The sequence below is a fragment of the Gossypium hirsutum genome, chromosome A11 (assembly GCF_007990345.1).
Source record: "Gossypium hirsutum isolate 1008001.06 chromosome A11, Gossypium_hirsutum_v2.1, whole genome shotgun sequence".
NCBI lineage: Eukaryota > Viridiplantae > Streptophyta > Magnoliopsida > Malvales > Malvaceae > Gossypium > Gossypium hirsutum.
In genome coordinates, this window is record NC_053434.1 from 28,087,074 (window position 1) to 28,108,479 (window position 21,406).

Genomic DNA, 21,406 nt, shown 5'->3' on the forward strand with positions numbered 1-21,406 from the left:
GTTCCTACAACCTGCATTATAGGTATTACTATATGGGTTATTTTGAGATCGGAAGTTATTGTTACCCATATAGTTGACTTGTTCTTCTTCAGTTGTAGGATTGAAGGATTGGTATTCTGTATGCACACCTCCACCATTTGAGTCATACCTCATTACTGGATGTACCTGCGTAGAACCAAGAAAACTATCAATCTTTTTATTGAGAAGTTCTACCTGATTTGACAGCATAGTAACTGAGTCGACGTTATAAACGCCGGGTATTTTTGTTGGCTTAGTCCTCATGACTTGCCACTGATAGTTATTCAGTGACATTTCTTTAATGAATTCATAAGCCTCTTCACGTGTTTGTTGTTGATGGTTCCGTCAGCAGTTACGTCAACCATTTGCCGAGTTAAGGGATTCAAACCATTGTGGAATGTTTGTACTTGAAGCCAAAGCGGCAACCCATGGTGAGGGCACCTTCTTAGTAAGTCCTTGTATCTCTCCCATGCATCGTAAAGTGTTTCTAAATCCATCTGCACAAAAGAAGAGATATCATTACGTAATTTAGTCGTTTTAGCTGACGGAAAATATTTTAGTAAAAATTTCTAGGTCATTTGTTCCCAAGTAATGATAGACCCTCGTGGTAACGAGTTCAACCACTATTTAGCTTTTTTTTTAGTGAAAAGGAAAATAATTGAAGATGAATGGCATCATTAGAAACGCCATTGATTTTGAATGTATCACAAAATTCCAGGAAATTTGTTAAGTGAACGTTGGGATCTTCATCCTACAAACCATCAAATTGAACAAACTGTTGTATCATTTGAATAGTGTTAGGTTTTAATTCAAAAGCATTTACAGCTACAGCAGGTCTAACTATGCTAGATTCAGTTCCTGTTAAAGAATGTTTAGCATAATCATACATAGTACGTGGAGCAGGATTTTGATTAGCCGCAATTACAGGAGGTAGCTGATTGCCTTGGTTTTCAGCCATCTCGTCGGTTGGGGTTTGAGTATCGTATTCTTGCTCGTTCTCTGTGTATCGTAAGCTACGCTTTATTTCTCTTTGATTTTTGCAAATTGTGCGATCAATTTTTTCGTCAAAAAGTAATGGTCTTGACGGGTTTCTTCTAGTCATAAACTATAAAAACCTGCCAAGAAAGAGAAAAAGTAAATTAATAAATAATAAAATAAAATAAAATTGCAAGAAAAATAAATGGCTAAAGTACTAAAAATTTAGTGTTCCCAATATTTCAGTTCCCCGGCAACGGCGCCAAAAACTTGATCGCGTGATTCGTAACAAGTAATAAATATTTATAATGAAGATCAAACCTAGACTAACTATTATCACGACGAAGAAGGCAAGCGTACCTATCGAACAATATTATAGTAATGGCAAGACCGAGATATCGTACCCAAGGGAACCAAAAGTACTAGTAATAACTATCTTTTTATTATCTAGCCTAAGAATAAAAGGGTTTGTTTTAATTAACTAATTATTTAAACTAAGAACACATAGAGAAAAGAATTGGGGGATTGCTTTTGGGAAAATCGATTGACTTGAGACAATACCTAAGGAAAAATCCACCTAGACTTTACTTATTATTCTGGCTCTGAATCAGACATTTATTCATTCAACTTGTTTCGTAGAGATCCCTAAGTTATGTTATTATCCCTATTCAAGACTAATAACGTCTAATCCCTAGATTGAATAACAGAGACTTTTCTCTAATTAGCACTCTAGGGTTGCATTAACTCGATCTATGGATCCCCTTATTAGGTTTCACCCTAATCTGGCAAAATCTTGTCACCCTATTTCTAGGCGTGTAATCAACTCCGCTTAATTATGGCAAATGTACTCTTAGACAGGGTCTATTCCTCCTCTGAATAAGAGCGTGTCTTGAATCAGTATCCTGGGATATCAAAACAAGAATTAAGAACACATAATTAAGAAGAAGTTAAATATTTATCATACGATTCAGAAAATAATAACAAGATTCGTCTTAGGTTCCATTCCCCTTAGGTATCTAAGGGGTTTAGTTCATAATAAAATAAGAGTACATCTGAAAAGTATAAAAATAACAAAACATAAAGAAACCTAAAACTCCTGAAGGGGATTGAGGAGAGATCTTCAGTCTTGATGATGAATCCAGCTTCTGAGATGGATCAATCAGCTTCCTTAGGGTAATTCCTTACCCTTCTTCTCCGTCTCCCTTTTCCTCCTCCTCTAGTGCATATTTATAGGCTTTGGAATGCCTAGAAACCCTCCAAAGTGGCCTTTTCTGAATTGGACTTAACTTGGGCTTAGCAGGGACATGCCCGTGTGACATGGCCGTGTGACGTGATTGCCAGGCCATGTTCGATCCGTTAAATTGCACACGGCTGTGTGGGTCAATGGCTAGGCCGTGTGAATCATGAAAGCCTTGGTTGACACCCTCGAAAGACACAGGCGTGTGAGTTGCCCGTGTGGCAAGGCTTAGGCAGTGTCATCTTCTCGATTTGGTCCATTTTGTCCCTTTTTGGCTCGTTTTTGGCTCCTTTTGACTCTTGGTGCTCTCCTGAGTACAAAACATGCAATTAAAGCATTAGGAGCATCGAATTCACCAATTCTAATGAGAAATCATCTATAAAATGCATTAAACATGGGGTAAAAATATGTATAATTTATGGTTTATCACTCTATCACTCTTCATCTAAGAAATCACGAGATTCGTATAATCGTTTGGATACTTCAGTGGGGTATTCTAATAGAGATCGTGGGAAGCAATATACGAGTTTTAAAGCTCAAACCACTTCAATATTGAGCGTTGGTAGTGTTAGAACCAACAAAGTCGAGTGTCAACAGTGTGGAAGACGGCATTTTGGAGACTACTAGATGAACAACAAAACTTGCTTTAGATGTGGCTCGCAAGATCATTTTATCCGGGTTGTCCTGAATTACCTAAGAAAGACAAATATCAGAATGCAAGACCTAGCAATACAGCTGTTAGAGGGAGACCACCTATAAATATGGGCAATGAGACTAGTAGCAAAGGTACGACAAAGGACTCTACAGTGAGATCTGAGGTTGGAGCGCCAGCCAAAACTTATGCTATTCACACTCGCAAAGATGCGTCATCACCAGATGTTATCACTGGTACATTTTCTCTCTATGCCACTAATGTAATTGCCTTGATTGATCATGGATCGACTCATTCATATGTCTGTATGAATTTAGTGTCTAGTAAGTGTTTACCTGTTGAGTCTACCAAATTTATGATTAAAGTATCGAACCCCTTAGGCAAGTATGTCCTAGTTAATAAAGTTTGTAAGAATTGTCCTTTGATGTCTCGGGGTTATTGTTTTCAAGTTGATTTGATGCTTTTATCGTTTGATGAATTTGATATGATTTTGGGTATAGATTGGTTGACTCTGCATGATGCTTTTGTGAACTGTAGACCAAAGACTATTGAATTGAAATATCAGAATAGTGAAATTCTTCAAATTGAATCTGATGATTTGAGTGGGTTGCCTATAGCGATATCATCGATGTTAGCTTAGAAATATGTAAGAAAAGGTTGCGATGCTTACCTTGCTTATGTATTGGATACAAAAGTGCATGGATCGAAGATTGAATTAGTACTAGTGGTTTGTGAGTATCCAAATGTGTTTCCAGAAGAGTTACATAGGTTGCCACTGATTACAGAAGTTGAATTTGCTATTGAATTAGTATCGAGAACATCACCGATATCGATAACTCCGTATAGAATGGCTCCAACAGAATTGAAAGAGTTAAAAGCTCAAATGCAATAGTTAACAGATAGAGGTTTTGCACGACCTAGTTTTTTGCCCTAGGGTGCACCAGTGCTATTCGTAAAGAAGAACGATAGATCGATGAGACTGTGTATCAACTGTTGTCATCCTAACACGGTTACAATTAAGAATAAGTATCCTTTGCCGAGAATTAATGATTTGTTCGATCAGTTGAAAGGAGCAACTGTATTTTCAAAAATTGATCTAAGATCTGGCTATTATCAGTTGTTAGTTAAAGACTCGGATGTGCCAGAAACTGCGTTCAGAATAAGGTACGAGAATTATGAATTTCTTGTTATGTCATTCGGATTAACTAACGCTCTTGTAGTTTTTATGGATTTGATGAATAGAATTTTCAGACTTTATTTAAACAGATTTGTTGTTGTATTCATTGACAACATTCAGATCTATTCCCAAGATGAATCTGAGCATGCTAAACATTTGAGGATTGTATTACAAATATTGAGAGATAAGTAATTGTTTGCTAAATTCAACAAATGCGAGTTTTGGCTCCAAGAGGTTGGATTTTTGGGGCATATTGTTTCAGCGGAAGGTATATGAGTTGATCCAAGTAAGATTTCAGCAGTTGTTGACTAGAAACCAACAAGAAATGTGTCTGAAGTCAGAAGCTTTCTGGCATTAGTTGGCTACTATTAACATTTTGTAAAAGGATTTTCAATGATTGCTACACAAATGACTTGATTGTTACAAAAAGATGTGAAGTTTGAATGGTTCGAGAAATGCCAACAGAGTTTTGAAAAGTTGAAAGCACTGTTAACTGAAGCACCAGTTTTAGTCCAATCTAAATCGGGTAAAGAGTTTGTGATTTTTAGTGATGCGTCATTGAATGGTCTGGATGCATTTAGATGCAGGAAGGCAAAGTGATAGCTTATTCTTCCAGAAAATTGAAGCCGCATGAAAAGAATTATCTGACGCACGACTTAGAGTTGGCCGCTATTGTGTTCACATTGAAAATTTGGCGACATCATTTGTTCGATGAGAAGTTCCATATCTTTACCGATCACAAGAGCTTGAAGTATTTAATGTCTCAGAAAGATTTGAATTTGCGACAGTGAAGATGGGTCGAGTTGTTGAAAGACTATGAATTAATAATTGATTATCAACAGCGGAAAGAGAATGTAGTCGTGGATGCTTTGAGTAGAAAATATTTGTTTACTTTGCAGGCGATGAACACACAGTTAAATCTAAACCGTTATTTCTTCAGCAAATTTGCGAGGCTCAGAAATTTGATAATGAATTGGAAGCTAAAAGAATACAATGTGAGCCGACTACTAATTCAGACTATCAGATCAGATCCGATGATTGTTTAATTTTTCGAGGTAGAATTTGTGTACCAAAGAATTTCGAACTTATTTAGAAAATTCTACACGAAGCACACAGTGGTTGTTTATCTATTCATCCGAGGATTACTAAAATGTACAATGATTTGAAATACTTGTACTGGTGGTCTTGTATGAAACGAGATATTTCAGAATTTGCGTCTAGATGCTTTGTTGGTCAACAAGTTAAAGTCAAACATCAAGTGCCTTCGATTCTGCTACAACCATTGATGATACCAGAGTGGAAATGGGATAGAGTTACGATGGATTTAGTATCAGGATTACCCCTATCTTCAAAAAAGAAAGATGCTATCTAGGTTGTTGTTGATCATTTGACGAAATTGACACATTTCATTCTAATACGAATAGACTTTTCGCTCGATAGATTACCTAAATTGTACGTCTCTGAGATTGTTAGATTGCACAGGGTGTCAGTTTCTATTATTTCAGATAGAGATCCGAGGTTTACATCGCGATTTTGGAAGAAATTACAAGAAGCTTTGGGTACGTGATTGCACTTTAGTATTGCATTTCATCCTCAAACAGACGGTTAGTCTGAGAGAGTAATTCAGATTCTCGAAGATATGCTTCGTTGCTGTGTTTTAGAGTTTGAAGGCAACAGGGAAAAATATTTATCGTTGGGTGAATTCGCATATAGCAATAGTTTTCAATCGAGAATAAAGATGGTAGCGTATGAAGCTTTGTATTGTCGTAAATACTGAAATCCTCTATACTGGACCGAACTTAGTAAGAAAAAGATACGCGGGGTTGATTTGATAAGAGAGACTGAAGAGAAAGTGAAAATAATCCGTGACAGTTTGAAAGCAGCTTCAGATCGATAGAAATCGTATGCGGATCTAAAACGTAAAGACATTGAATTTCAAATCAGCGATAGAGTATTTTTGAAAGTATCTCCACGGAAGAAGATTCTTCAATTTGGTCGTAAAGGAAAATTAAGTCAGCGATTTATCGAGCCGTATGAAATTATTGAAAGAATAAGGCCAGTTGCATATTGACTAAATTTACCGTCAGAGCTAGAAAAGATCCATAATGTGTATCATGTGTCGATGTTGAGCCAATATAGATCAGATCTGTCACACGTAATTTCTCCAACAGAAGTTGAAATTCAGCCTGATATGACATATAACGAAGAACCAATCAGAATTTTAGCTCGAGAATTTAAAAAGTTAAGAAACAAAAGCATAACATTAGTGAAAGTTCTATAAGAAACAAAAGCATAACATCAGTAAAAGTTCTATGGCAACGAAATGGTGTCGAAAAATCTACGTCGGAACCCAAGGAAGCTATGAGAAAACAGTATCCTAACCTATTTTTTGGTAAGATTTTTGGGGACAAAAATTCCTTAGGGGGAGAGTTGTAACCGTTTTTAGTCAAATCGGAACAGTGGTTTGGGAACCAAAAATTTGAGGTAAAAAAATTTATTTTATTATCATTTGGAGGTCTACAGTATGATAGTATGATTGTGTGAAAATTTTGTTAACAAATTTTATCGTTTGAATGCTTAATTTGATAGAAATGACTAAATCGGGTAAAGTGCAAAAGTGGGGTTCCAATAGCTAAAGGTGCCTAATATCTATGGAACCTTAAACTGGGGTCCTTATGTGATAATTAGACCATTAGTGTGTTAGTGGAAATATATGAGATTGGTATTGTTGAATTTGATTGAAATTAAAACGTAAATTAGTAAATTAATGTTAAAAAAATAAAAACAAAACCAATTTTTATCTCTTATCATCTTCTCCAACCAAATATTCAAGGGAAAGAAAGCAATTTTTGTTCATCTAGGGTTCGATCACTTTGAGGCTTGATTGGTAAGTAATTTTTGTCTCGTTTTTAATGATTTCTATGTTTTCGGAGTCACTATAGCTTAATCTAGCTAGCCAAGGGACTAATTTGCAAAATTTTCAAAGGTTTAGGGTTTTACCATTAATGAATATGTGTGTATTTTGATGTTTCATGATATAAAATGAATGGTTGTTAAATAAACATCATTTGTTAAGTGATTTTGGGTGAAATTGCAAATTAGGGATTTATTTGTGAAATATGAAAATTTTGTGGTAGAAATATGAAATAAATGAAATATATGGGCTGCTATGGTAATAAGGAAAATTCATCTAGCATGGGTAGGGACTTAATTGCATGAATTTGTATTTTTATGAGCAAGGGATTAAATTGTAAAGATGTTAAACTATTAGGGGAAAAAGTGTAATTTTTCCAAAATATGATTTTTGGGTTAAATTTAATAGAATGATAATTAAATAAATTAAATTTTCTATTATATAGATTAAGAAAAATGAAGCTCGGATCTAGATCGGGGGAAAAACAAAGTATTGTTTTAGGCGATCCATTTCGTCGTTTTTGTGAATCGAGGTAAGTTCATATGTTAAAAAGAATTAATATAATTTTGTTTTAAAAACTTTATTATTGAATTAATTGTGAATACGATCTTACGGAAATATTCGACGAAGATTCAGCAATTGGAAATCCCGATTGAACCTTAGGAATAGATTAGGGTGCGAATGACATGTCATTAGGGGTTATGTGTTTGGTTGCTAGTCCGTATGTCCTACCGGTGGCTGAGTTATCTGGCATGTGTTGCGGATTCTCGTCAGCTTGTATGAATAGACCCGTTGATAGCTTGAGAGTGAGCATTATATGAGATATGAGATTGAGATAGCTTCGACTATGTATTTGACACTTAGGGTGCGAGATTCCCAGGTATCTGATATTATTCCTAATGGTTCAATGGGTATATCAAGGATATGGATGAGTATGAAGTTGATACGAGTTAATACAGATATGTACATGAAATATACAAGCATTAAATCGAAGAAACTTGTGAATTTCATATCTAACCTTGTGAATGAATATGTGATAGGTTTGTGGATCAATATGAGTTATATTATGATATGTTTAATTGCTTGAATTATGTATATATGGTAAGTTGAGTTTATTACTATACAAACTTACTAAGCTTTATAGCTTACTTTGTTTACTTTTCTATGTTTTATAGTGATTATCAAAATCTGCTCGGATTTGGGAGTCGTCGAAGATCTCATCACACTATCAAGCTATCATTTGGGTACTGTTGAACTTGTGTATTTCGTTATATGGAATGTATAGGAGTTGTGGTTAATATGGTTATATGTTTGTGGTGGATTTAGCCAATTGATTTGGTTTGTAAATGAAGTATGTTTTGATTAGGTGTATAGCCATGTGATTTGGCTTATTTTGGTATATTTGGCTATGTATATATATATCTATATGTACATATGCCCTTTTGTGATGTGATTTAAAATTTCCATATGAATGGTTGTTTGTGGATTGGTAGCTTGAGTATTAAATAGTTGAAATTGAGATTGGTATGTTTGTGGTTTTAGGCAAAAGTGTGCATAATTGAAAGTGACCATTTAAGTGATTTGAGAATGTGAAATTTGTATGAATTGTGTAGGTGAACGCAAATTTGGGTGAGAAAAATGGCTTGGAAAATAACCTATTTTTGTCCATACCAGCAGAGACATGGGCATGTGTCTCAGTCGTGTGTGACACACGGTCATGTGACACGGTCGTGTGTCCCTTGGTGTTTAATTAGAAACCAATTTAGTATACTCTAAACAGGTATATGACTTGGCCGTGGCATAAGCCAGTATACCCTACTAGTTCGGCACGACCTAGCACACGGCCTGGCACACGGGCGTGTGAGACCATTTCGAAGGGCACACGGGCTAGTCACACAGGCATGTGGTTGGTCGTGTGACCTAAGTCAAGGAGTTACACGGGATCAAACACGGGCTGGGACACGGCCATATGATCGCATTTCGAATGTCCACATGACATGTGATACGAGTATGTCTTCACACGGCCAGGCCACATGGGTGTGCGTCCCCTATAATTTGAAAAATTTTCTATGTCTTTCAAAAATTTCCTGAGTTATTGGTTTAGTCCCAAACCACTTCTAATGCATGATTTGGGCCTCATAGGCTCGTATTAGGGACGATATGAATGAATGAGAATGATTTTTATCTTGTAATGGAAGATGTATGATAAATGTATGTTCATTTAAGTAATAAGTCTGGTAATGCTACGTAACCCTATTTCAGCGAGGGATACTGGTTAGGGGTGTTATAGGTGGAGTTTGAAATTGATCTATTACTAGGTACTGCTCCGATGTCTATTGCACCCTACAGCATGGCACCGAAAAATTTGACCGAACTAAAAGCGCAGCTCCAAGAACTCCTTGATAGAGGATTCATTTGACCGAGTGTGTCTTCGTGGGGGCACCAGTATTTTTTGTTAAGAAGAAAAATTGGTCGATGAGAATGTGCATAGATTATAGACAGTTGAACAAGTTGACAATCAAGAATAAGTACCCATTGCCAAAAATTGACAATTTGTTCGACCAATTTTGAGGAGCATCTATTTTCTCCCAAATCGATTTGCACTACGATTACCATCAGCTCAAAGTCAAGGAGGTTGATGTGTACAAACTGCCTTTAGGACTCGTTACGGAAATTACGAGTTTGGTGATTCCTTTCGGCTTAACGAATGCCCCAACAACATTAATGGATTTAATGAATCGGGTGTTCCAACTGTACTTGGATTAATTTTTAGTGGTTTTTATCAATGATATCCTGACCTACTCTAAAATTAAACCTAAACATGATGATCATCTCCACATTGTACTTCAGATACTCCGAGAAAAATAGTTGTATGCCAAGTTTAGTAAATGCGAGTTTTGGTTGCAAAAGGTCACTTTTCTGGGTCACGTGATGGCAGTAGAAGGTATTCGAGTCGATTCCAAGAAAATAGAAGCTATTGTTGAGTGGAAGTAGCCGAAATATGTATTTGATCTTCGTAGCTTCCTAGGTTTAGCTGGTTACTACTGAAGGTTCGTTGAAGGATTTTCTCTGATTTCATCACCCCTGACAAAGCCGCTACGTAAGAGTGCTCCATTCGTATGGTCTGAAGCACAACAATCTAGTTTTGATAAACTCAATTCCATTTTGACACAAGCTCCTGTCTTAGTTAAACCATAATCAGGTCGAGAGCTTGTGGTATACAGTGATGCTTCACGTATTGGGTTAGGGTGTGTGCTTGTACAAGACGGTAAGGTAGTCATTTACACGTCGTGGCAGCTTAAGACACATGAGGGTAACTACCTTATGCACGATTTTGAGCTAGCTGCGGTTGTGTTTGCTCTAAAAATCTAGAGACATGATCTGTATGGTGAAAAGTGTATGATTTACAACAATCACAAGAGTCTCAAATATTTGTTAACCCAAAAAGAATTAAATCATTGGCAGTGCTGATGGGTTGAGTTACTTAAAGATTATAATTGCACAATAGAGTACCATCCGGGTAAGGCAATGTGGTAGCTGAGGCCTAAGACGTAGAGCGATGACTGATCTGAGAGCAATGTTAGCTTGTCTGAGTTTGGTTGAAGATAGAGGGCTGTTGGCTGAATTACAAGTAAAACCGATTTGGGTGGAGCAGATCAAAGCTAAACAGTTGAGCGATGAGTCTTTAGTCCAGCGTCTACGCCATGTTGGTTCAAACGAGAATTCTGATTTTAGCTTGAATAGTGAAAATGTGTTATGCTTCAAAGGTCGGATTTGTGTACCCAATGATAAGGAATTAAGGCATTCCATTCTACAATAGGAGCATAATAGTCCCTATGCTATGCATCTTGGCGGGAATAAAATGTACCGGGATCTCTGAGAGCTTTTGGTGGCCCAAACTGAAACGAGAAGTAGTCACTTTTGCATCTCACTGTCTGACGTGTCAAAAAGTTTAGGTTGAACATTAGCTGCCCTCTGGACTGCTTCAGCCAGTCAAGATCCTACAGTGGAAATGGGAGCGGGTAACAATGGATTTTGTTACGAGGTTGCCTTTGACCCCCACTAAGAAAGATTCAATTTGGGTCATCGTTGATCGGTTGACCAAAGCAACCCACTATATTCTTATCAAAACAAATTTCTCCTTATAGAAGTTACTTAAACTGTATATCACCGAAATTGTGAGGCTATACAAAATATCGGTCTCAATCATCTCAGACAAAGATCCGCGATTTACATCTTGGTTACGGAAGAAACTCCATGAGGCTTTAGGCATCTGACTTAATTTTAGTACTGCGTATCACCCTCGGACTAATGGAAAGTCGAAGCAGGTTATTCAAATCCTAAAGGATATGCTTCGGGGTTATGTAATAGACTTCAGAGGTAGTTTGGAGGAGTACCTACCATTGGCGGAGTTTGCATACAATAACAGCTTTCAGTCTAGTATTTAGATGGCACCCTATAAGGCCTTATATGGACGTAAGTGTCCTTCTTCGTTATATTGGACAGAATTAAGTGAACGCTGGATATTGGGTCTTGAGCTGGTTTCTAAAACTAAAAACACTGTAAAAGTAATTCGAGACCGATAGAAAGTCGCATCTGATTGGCAAAAGTCTTATGCTGATTTAAAAAGGAAAGACATCGAATTTTCTATTGGTAATCAAGTTTCCTGAGAGTATCACCATGGAAAAAGGTTCTCCGATTTGGACGCAAGGGAAAGCTAAGCCCAAGGCTCATTAGGCCTTATTGTATCTTAAAGCGTGTCAAACCCGTTGCTTACCAATTGGAATTACTGTCGGAACTGGATCAAATTCATGATGAGTTTCATGTTTCGAGCTAAGACGGTATTGTTCAAATCCATCACATATTGTTACTATTAACGAGATCGAGTTGCGACCGAAGTTAACATTCGAAGAGGAACCAATCTAGATTTTGGAATGTGATGTTAAGGTGCTGAGAAAGAAAACTATTCCTTCAGTAAAAGTTCTGTGGCGGAACCACGGTACTGAGGAAGCCACGTGGGAACATGAACAGGTAATTTGACGTCTGTATCCGTATCTATTTGAGTCAAGTAAATTTTTGATGCTGAAATTTCTTTTAGGGCGAGAGAGTTATAATGCCCCAAAATTTTAATAGTTTAATTGTGTGAATCTGCAGTAATTAAATTTTGGTATCTCTGGTTCTGTGCTCAATTTTTTTGTTTAAGGTCCAAAGTTCGAGAGGCATAGTTAAAAGTTTTGTTATTTTTAAAACAACCTTTATCCGTGTGTTAGGTAGTTAAGTGCAATTCTAGGTAAATCAGTGTCAAGAATGAGCCTGATGGTTCACTGGTTAAGCATTTCTCTGTATTCTGTCTAGTTTCGAGTTCAAGTCCCATCGCATGAGTTAGGAAATATTTTTTTTTGCAAATGCCGAAAGTTAGGATGGTGGTTAATTTTAAAAATTCTGATGGAATTCTATCGCTCTTCTTTTTCTTTTTGAACACTTAGTTCCCTATTTTTCCTGTTCTCCTTTCTTTTTTTTTCTTCTTACTACAATTAATTTTTGCATGAATTGGGAAGTCTTCGTTGTCTGTGAGGTCAATATTTTGTAATTTCCTATACCAACCCTCACCGGTATTCAATGCCAGAATAGGGTTACGGAGCATTACCAGACCTATAACATAAATAAACATCCATTTCACATACATCTTCAATATCATGTAATCAACATTTAACACTATTCACATGTCCCTATTATGAGCCAACAAGGCCCAAAATGCATTTGAAGTGGTTCGAAACTGAACAGATAGCTCTGGAAATTTTTGAAACACTTAGAAAGTTTTTCAAACTACAGAGGACACATGCTCATGTGGCCCGACCCTGTGTCTCACACAGCCAAAGACACACCCGTGTCACAGGCCATGTGGACATTAGAAATGAAGTAACATAGTCGTGTCCCAGCCAGTGTTTTACCCTGTGTAACTCTCCGACTTGGGTCATACGTCCAACACACACGCCCGTGTGGCTAGCTCGTGTGCCCTAAGAAATGGCCATACACACCCGTGTGCCAAACCCTGTGCTAGGCCGTGCCAATCCTGTAGAGTATATTGACTTATGCCACACGGCCAAGTCACATGCCCGTGTGCTAGGTCCTGTGGAGCACACTGACTTGATTTTTAATTCAACACCAGGGGACAAATGGCCGTGTAACATGACCGTCTGTCACACACAGCTGAGACACAGTCCTGTGTCTCTACCCGTATAGACAAAAATAGGTTATTTACCAAGTCATTTTGCCACCCAAACTTGCTTACACCTACATCAACCCAATTGGCACCAAAACATGTCATATAATAGGCAATTCCAAATCAACTCCAATTAAGCTCAATTCATGATAATCTCATACCATTAACCACAATATACACAAGTATCAAATTTGACAATCTCATTCATGCTAACTCACAATCACATATCACCTAAATGGAATCTTATAATTATGGAAAAATATAAGCATACTAATTCTTAAATATCATCCATTTGACATCCACAATACCTATAATCAACAAGCATCATATATCCATCAACAAACTCACAACACAAGCCATGTGCACATATATATATACATAACCAAACCAACCAAATTAAGCCAACTCTCATGGATATATACAAAACCAAACTCTTAACATTACAAGCCATTTCAAACGACTAAATTCATTAACAACATATATACCAACATGACCAAAGTCCCCATACATGTCATATACTAAAAGTACTTAAGTTCAAAAGTACCAAAATAATAGTTGGATAATGTGATGAAGTCTCGGACAATTCTCGAATCCGAGTTAGCTTTGATTTCACTATTAAACACGAGAAAATAAACAAAGCAAGCTATGAAGCTTAGTAAGTTCGTATAGCATTAAAATAAACTTACCATATATGCACAACTTAAGTAAATAAAACATAACATATCATAATTCATATTGAATCATCAACCTACCACATATTCATTCAAAAAGTTAGATATAACTTTCATAAATCCCTCATTTCAATATTTGAACGGTTCATGTACATACCTGTACCACCTCGTATCAACTTATGCACAACCACTTCTCTGATATACCCATTGAACCATTTGGAATACTATCAGATACACAGAAAACTCGCACCCTAAGTGCCACATATATAGCCGAAGCTATCTCAATCTTGTATCACATATAATGCTCACTCTCGAGCTATCAACGGGTCAACTCACACAAGCTGACGGTCATGATGGAGCTACACGGTGCTGCTCACACAAGCTGACGAGTATCAGCAAGACATGCCGAATAACTCAGCCACCGGTACGACGTACGGACCAGCACCTAAATCACATAACCCCTAATGACATGTCATTTGTATCCTAATCTATTCCTAAGGTTCAATCGGGATTTCTCATTTGCTGAATCATTTTCGAACATGTCTGTAGTGTCGTATTCACAATTTATACAATAATAAAGCATTTAAAATATAATTATAACAATGCTTATTACATACGAACTTACCTTAAATGCAAAATCGACGAAACAAGTCGATTAGTCCAAAATCTTGTTCTTTCCCCGATCTAAATTCGTATTTCGCTTTTCTCAATCTAAATGTAATTAAAATTAACTTATTTAATTATCACTCTATTCAATTTGGTCCAAAACACACATTAAGGCAATTTTATATTTTTACCCCTAACATTTTAGCATTTTTACAATTTAGTCATTATTTCATAAAATTACAAATTCATGCATTTCAACCAAAACCCATGCTAGTCGAATTTCAATTAGGTCCCTAACAGTCCATATTTTTCATTTATTTCACAATTTAACCACAAAATTTACACTTTCCACAATTTAATCCCTAATTGGACATTTTACTAAAAATGACTTCACAAATGTTGTTTATCTAGCAAGAAGTACGCACTTTCTACCATTAAACATCAAAACACATATAGATTCAACAATGGAAAAATAGTAAACCTATAACAATTTTGCAAATTAGTCCCTGGGCTAGCTAGATTAAGCTGCAACAATCTCAAAATGATAGAAATCATTAACAATAGGACAAAGATGGACTTACATGCATAGATGATAGTTGGTCGAGCCTTGAATTTTCTTTAATGGTGTTTCTAAGTCTAATTTTTGGTGTAAAATCTCATGAAGAAGATGATATCTTATTTTATGTTATTTTTACTTAAGTTTATTTATTAATTTACTAAACTAACCTTGGCTATTAACATTAAAATGACATAATTAAATGTCCATCTTTTTCCACTCAAATAAAAAATGGTCTCTTTACTACATAAGGGCCTCCACTTTAAGGTTCTATAGCTATTAGACACCTTTAGCTAATAGAACTCAAGTTTTACACTTTACGCGATTTAGTCTTTTTTCTCAAATTAAGCATTTAAAAGATAAAATTTCTTAACGAAACTTTCACACAATCATTTTATCATACTATAAACATTAGAATAATAAGAAAATAATTATTTTGACTTCAGATTTGTGGTCTCAAAACCCCTATTTCGATTTCACTAAAAACGGATTGTTACAACTCCCCCCTCTTAGGAATTTTCGTCCCCTAAAATCTTACCAGAAAATAGGCTAGGGTACTGTTTTCTCATAGTCTCCTCGGGTTCCCACGTGGCTTCTTCAACACCATGAAGTTTTCACAAAAATTTCACCAAACCTATGTTTTTCTTTCTCAATTCTTTAACCTCTCGAGCTAAAATTCTGACCGGCTCTTCATTATACGTTATATTAGGTTGAATTTCCATTTCAGTCGGAGAAATGATATGTGATGGATCTGATCGATACCGTCATAATATTGACACATGAAATACATTGTAGATCTTTTCTAACTCTAATGGTAAAGCTAGTCGATATGCGACTGGCCCTATTCTTTCAATAATCTCATATAGCCCAATAAATCACAGAAACGAAGTATTTTCTTCCACAAAGATACTTTCAAAAATACCCTATCGCCGATCTAGAATTCAATGTCTTTACGTTCTAAATCCGCATACGATTTCTGTCGATCTAAAGCTACTTTCAAACTGCTGCGAATTATTTTCACTTTATCTTCAATTTCTCTAATCAAATCAACCTCGTGAATCTTTTTCTCACTAAGCTCAGTCCAGTATAACGGAGTTCGGCATTTACGACCATAAAATGCTTCATATGGTGCCATCTTTATGCTTGATTGAAAATTGTTGTTAGACGCGAATTCAATCAACGGTAAGTATTTCCCCCAATTGCCATCAAACTCTAAAACGCAACAATAAAGCATATCTTCAAGAATCTGAATTTATCTCTCAAACTGACTGTCGTTTTGCGAATGACATGCAGTACTAAAGTGCAACCACGTACCTAAAGTTCTTGCAATTTCTTCCAAAATCGTGACGTACACCTCGGATCTCTATTCAAAATATGGAAACTGGCACCTCGTGCAATCTAATGATTTTAGAAATGTACAATTCAGCCAATTTATCAACCGAATAGTCTGTATGTACCGAAATGTAATGTGCTGATTTCGTCAGTCGATCAACGACAACCCAAATAGTATCTTTCTTTTTCAGAGATAGTGGCAATCATGATACCAAAATCCATCGTAACTCTATCTCATTTCCACCCTGGTATCATCACAGGATGTAGTAATCCCGAAGGCACTTGATGTTCAGCTTTAACTTGTTGACAAACCAAGCATCTTAATACAAACTTTGAAATGTCTCGTTTCACGCCTGACCACCAATACAATTGTTTTAGATCGTTATACATATTTGTACTCCCCAGATGTACGGATAAACAACCACTATGTGCTTCGTGTAAAATTTTTTTAATGAGCTCGGAATTCTTTGGTACACAAATTTTACCTTGGAACATTAAACAATCATCGGATCCAATCTGATAGTCTGAATCACTATTCGACTCACGTTGCATTCTTTTAGCTTGAAAATCATTATCACACTTCTGAGCTTCACAAATTTTTTGAAGAAATAACGGTTTAGCTTTTAACTCAGCTAAAATCGAACCATCATTAGACAAGGTTAACTGTGTATTCATCGCTCGCAAAGTAAATAAAGATTTTCTACTCAGAGCATCCGCGACTACATTCGCTTTCCCCAGATGATAACCAATCACTAACTCATAGTCTTTCAACAGCTCGAGCCATCTTCATTGTCGCAAATTCAAATCTTTCTGAGTCATTATATACTTTAAGCTCTTGTGATCGGTAAAAATATGGCACTTTTCACCATATAAATGATGTCGCCAAATCTTCAATGCAAAAACAATAGTAGCCAATTCTAAATTGTGCGTCAGATAATTCTTTTCATGTGGTTTCAACAGTTTAGAGGCATAAGCTATCACTTTACCCTCTTGCGTCAAACACAACCCAAACCATTTAATGACGTGTAGCTGAAAATCACAAACTCTTTACTTTACTCAGGTTGAACCGAAACTGGTGCCTTAGTTAACAATGCTTTCAACTGTTCAAAACTTTGTTAACATTTCTCAGACCACTCAAATTTCACATCTTTCTATAGCAGTCTGGTCATCGGTGTTGCAATCATCAAGAATCCTTTTACAAAATGCCGACAATAGCCAGCTAATCCCAGAAAGCTTTTGAATTCGGATACATTTCTTGGTGGTTTCTAGTCAACAACTACGGAAATCTTGCTCGGATCAACACGGATACCTTTCGCTGAAACAATATGTCCCAAAAATCTGACTTCTCAGAGCCAAAACTCGCATTTACTAAATTTAGCAAATAGTTGCTTATCTTTCAAGGTTTGTAATACAATCCTCAAATGCTCGGCATGCTCAGACTCATCTCTTGAATAGATCAGAATGTCATCAATGAATACAACCACAAATCTGTCTAAATACGATCTAAAGATTCGATTCATCAAATCCATAAAAACTGCAGGAGCATTAGTTAATCCGAAAGGCATAACAAGAAATTCATAATGCTCGTACCTTTTTTTGAACGCAGTTTTTGGCACATTCGAATCTTTAACTCGCAACTGATAATAATCAGATCTCAAATAAATCTTCGAGAATATTGTAGCTCCTTTCAACTGATCAAATAAATCATCAATTCTCGGCAAAGGATACTTATTCTTTATCATAACCTTGTTGAGCTGACGATAACCAATACAAAGTCACATTGATCCGTCTTTCTTCTTTACGAACAATACCGGTGCACCCCAAGGTGAAAAACTAGGTCGTGCAAAACCTCTATTGGTTAACTCTTGCAACTGAGATTTCAACTCTTTCAACTCTGTTGGAGCTATTGATATCGGTGATGTTCCCGATACTAATTCAATGGCAAACTCAACCTCTCTAATCGGTGGCAACCCCGGTAACTCTTCTAGAAACACATCTAGATACTCACAAACTACTGGTACTGATTCAATCTTTGATTCTGACACTTCTGTATCCAGTACATAAGTAAGATAATCTTTGCAACCTTTCCTCACATACTTCTGAGCTAACATCAATCATATCACAACAGGTAATCCACTCGATTCATCAGATTCAATCCGAAGGATTTCATTATTCTGACATTTCAATTCAATAGCCTTTCATCTACAATTCACAACAGCATCATGTAGAAATAGCCAATCCATACCTAGTATCACATCAAATTCATCAAATGGCAAAAGCATCAAATCAGCTGAAAAACAGTAACTTTGAATCATCAAAGGACAACTCTTGCAAAATTTATCAACTAGAACATATTTGACTAAGGGGTTCGACACTTTAATCACAAACTTGGTGACTCAATAGGAAAACTCTTACTAGACACCAAATTCATACAAATATATGAATGAGTTGATCTAGGATCAATTAATGTAATTACATTAGTGTCATAAAGAGAAAATCTACTGGCGATAACATCTAGTATGATACATCTTCGCAAGCGTGAATAGCGTAAGCTCTAGCAGGTGCTCTAACCTCGGATCTCACAGCTGAATCTTTTGTCGCACCTTATTACTGGTTACATTCCTCGTATTTCTAGGTTACCTCCCTCTAGTAGCTGTGTTGCTCGATTTTGCATTCTGGAATTTATCTTTCTCGGCTAACTTTGGACAATCTCAAATGAAATGATCTTGTGAGCCACATCTAAAACAACATCTATTATTCATCCAACATTCACCAAAATGTCTTCGACCACACTGTTGACACTTAGGTTTATTATTTCTCACACTGCCAACACTCGATACTGATGTAGCTTGAGTTTTAAGACTTGAGTATTGCTTTCCATGATCTCTATTTGGATACTCGATTAAAGCATTCAAATGAGTATATGAATCTCGTGATTTCTTTGACGAGGATTGATATGGTTTACTCATCAATCTCTTTCTCGAATCTCTAGCCTCGAAATCAGCTTTTCCCTTTTCTTTGTCCAATTCCTTGGCTTTGCAAGATCGGTCAACTCAAACAACAAATTCTTTCAACTCTACAGTCCCGACTAAAAAGCTGATATCTTCGTTCAATCCGTCTTCGAATCTTTTACACATAATTGCCTCGATGGAAACACATTCTCGAGCATATTTCCTAAGCCTTACTAACTCTCGCTCATACTCAGTCACAGACATATGACCCTATTTCAGCTCCAAAAATTCTTTACGCTTTTGGTCGATAAACCATTGGCTGATGTATTTCTTTCTAAACTCAGCTTGAAAGAATTCTCAGGTAACCTTTTCTCTTGGCACCACCGATCTAGAGTATTCCACCACTGAGACGCTGTGTCCCTCAGAAGTGACACGGCACATTTTAAACACTCAGCTGGTGTGCAAGAAAGCTCATCAAATACCCGAGTCATATTTTCAAGCCAAAACTAGGCTCTCTTAGGATCGTCATCCACAATAGCTCTAAACTCTTAGGCCCCATATTTTTGAATCTTATCAACTGGCGGCTTATTCAATCTTAAAAGTTCCACACCTTGAGGATCTACGGGAACTGGTTGGGGATTAGGTGGGGGTGGAGGTTGCTGAGTTGTGGATTTTTTCGGACATACTCAGTAAACCAGTCGTTAATCATCTGGAAAAAGGCTTCCTTAGCCTCTCCTCCCTAGCTACCCGTTACGGATCTCGACTCCGATTGTGCTACTCCGTGAATGAAGGTTGGCGCATTACTTTCAACATCATCAACTACAGCTCAAATATTATCCAATTACTAAACGAAAACACGATTTAAACTGTCAGAAGATATCACACTATCACAAGTTATATATGGCATGTATAGCTAGACTTTCACATACGCTACGTTGGTCCTAGAATAGAAAAAATCGTAGCTCTGATACCAATAAATGTAACACCCCTCACCCATATTCAATGCCAGAATAGGGTTACAGAGCATTACCAGACTTATAACATAAATAAACATCCATTTCACACACATCTTCAAAATCATGTAATCAACATTCAACACTATTCACATCGTCCCTATTACAAGCCTACGAGGCCCAAAAATATGTATTTGTAATGGTTCAAAACTAAACCAATCACTCGAGAAATATTTGAAACACTTAAAAGAATTTCAAACTACAGGGGACACACGCCCGTGTGGCCCGACCGTGTGGACATGCGAAATAAAGTCACATAGCCGTGTCTCAGCCCGTGTTTTACCCATGTAATTCTCTGACTTTGGTCACACGGACAACACACACACTGGTGTGGCTAGCCCGTGTGCCCTAAAAAATGGCTACACACGCTCATGTGCCAAGCCGTGTGCTAGGTCGGGCCAATCCTATAGAGTATACTTACTTATGCCACATGGCCAAGTCACATGCCCGTGTGCTAAGACGTGTGGAGCATACTGACTTGATTTTTAATTCAACACCAGGGGACATACGGTCGTGTAACATGACCATGTGTCACACACAGCTGAGACACACACCTGTTTCCCTGTCCGTGTGGACAAAAATAGGCTATTTACCAAGTCATTTTGCCACCCAAACTTGCTTACACCTACATCAACCCAATTGGCACCAAAACATGTCATATAATAGGCACTTCCAAATCAACTCCAATCAAGCTCAATTCATGATAATCTCATACCATTAACTACAATATGCAAAAGTATCAAATTTGACAACCTCATTCATGCTAACTCACAATCACAAATCACTTAAATGGCCTCTTAAAATTATGCATCATTTTGCCTAAACACATAAGTATACTAATTCTCAAATATCAACCATTTGACATCCACAATAGCTATAATCAACAAGCATCATATATCCATCAACAACCTCACAACAAGCCATATGCACATATATATATACACAACCAAGCTAACCAAATTAAGCCAACTCTTATGGCTATATACAAAACCAAACTCTTAATATTTACAAGCCATTTCAAATGACTAAATTCATTAACAACATATATACCAATATGACCAAAGTCCCTATACATTCCATA

At 36.7% G+C, this 21,406-nt stretch overlaps 1 non-coding gene across 1 annotated transcript; it reads left to right on the forward strand.

Moving 5' to 3' along the window:
• Nucleotides 1–441: 441 nt before the first annotated feature.
• LOC121210524 (small nucleolar RNA R71) lies at nucleotides 442–548 on the forward strand. The gene has a single exon (XR_005905642.1). It is a non-coding gene; the product is annotated as a small nucleolar RNA R71 (small nucleolar RNA).
• Nucleotides 549–21,406: the final 20,858 nt, after the last annotated feature.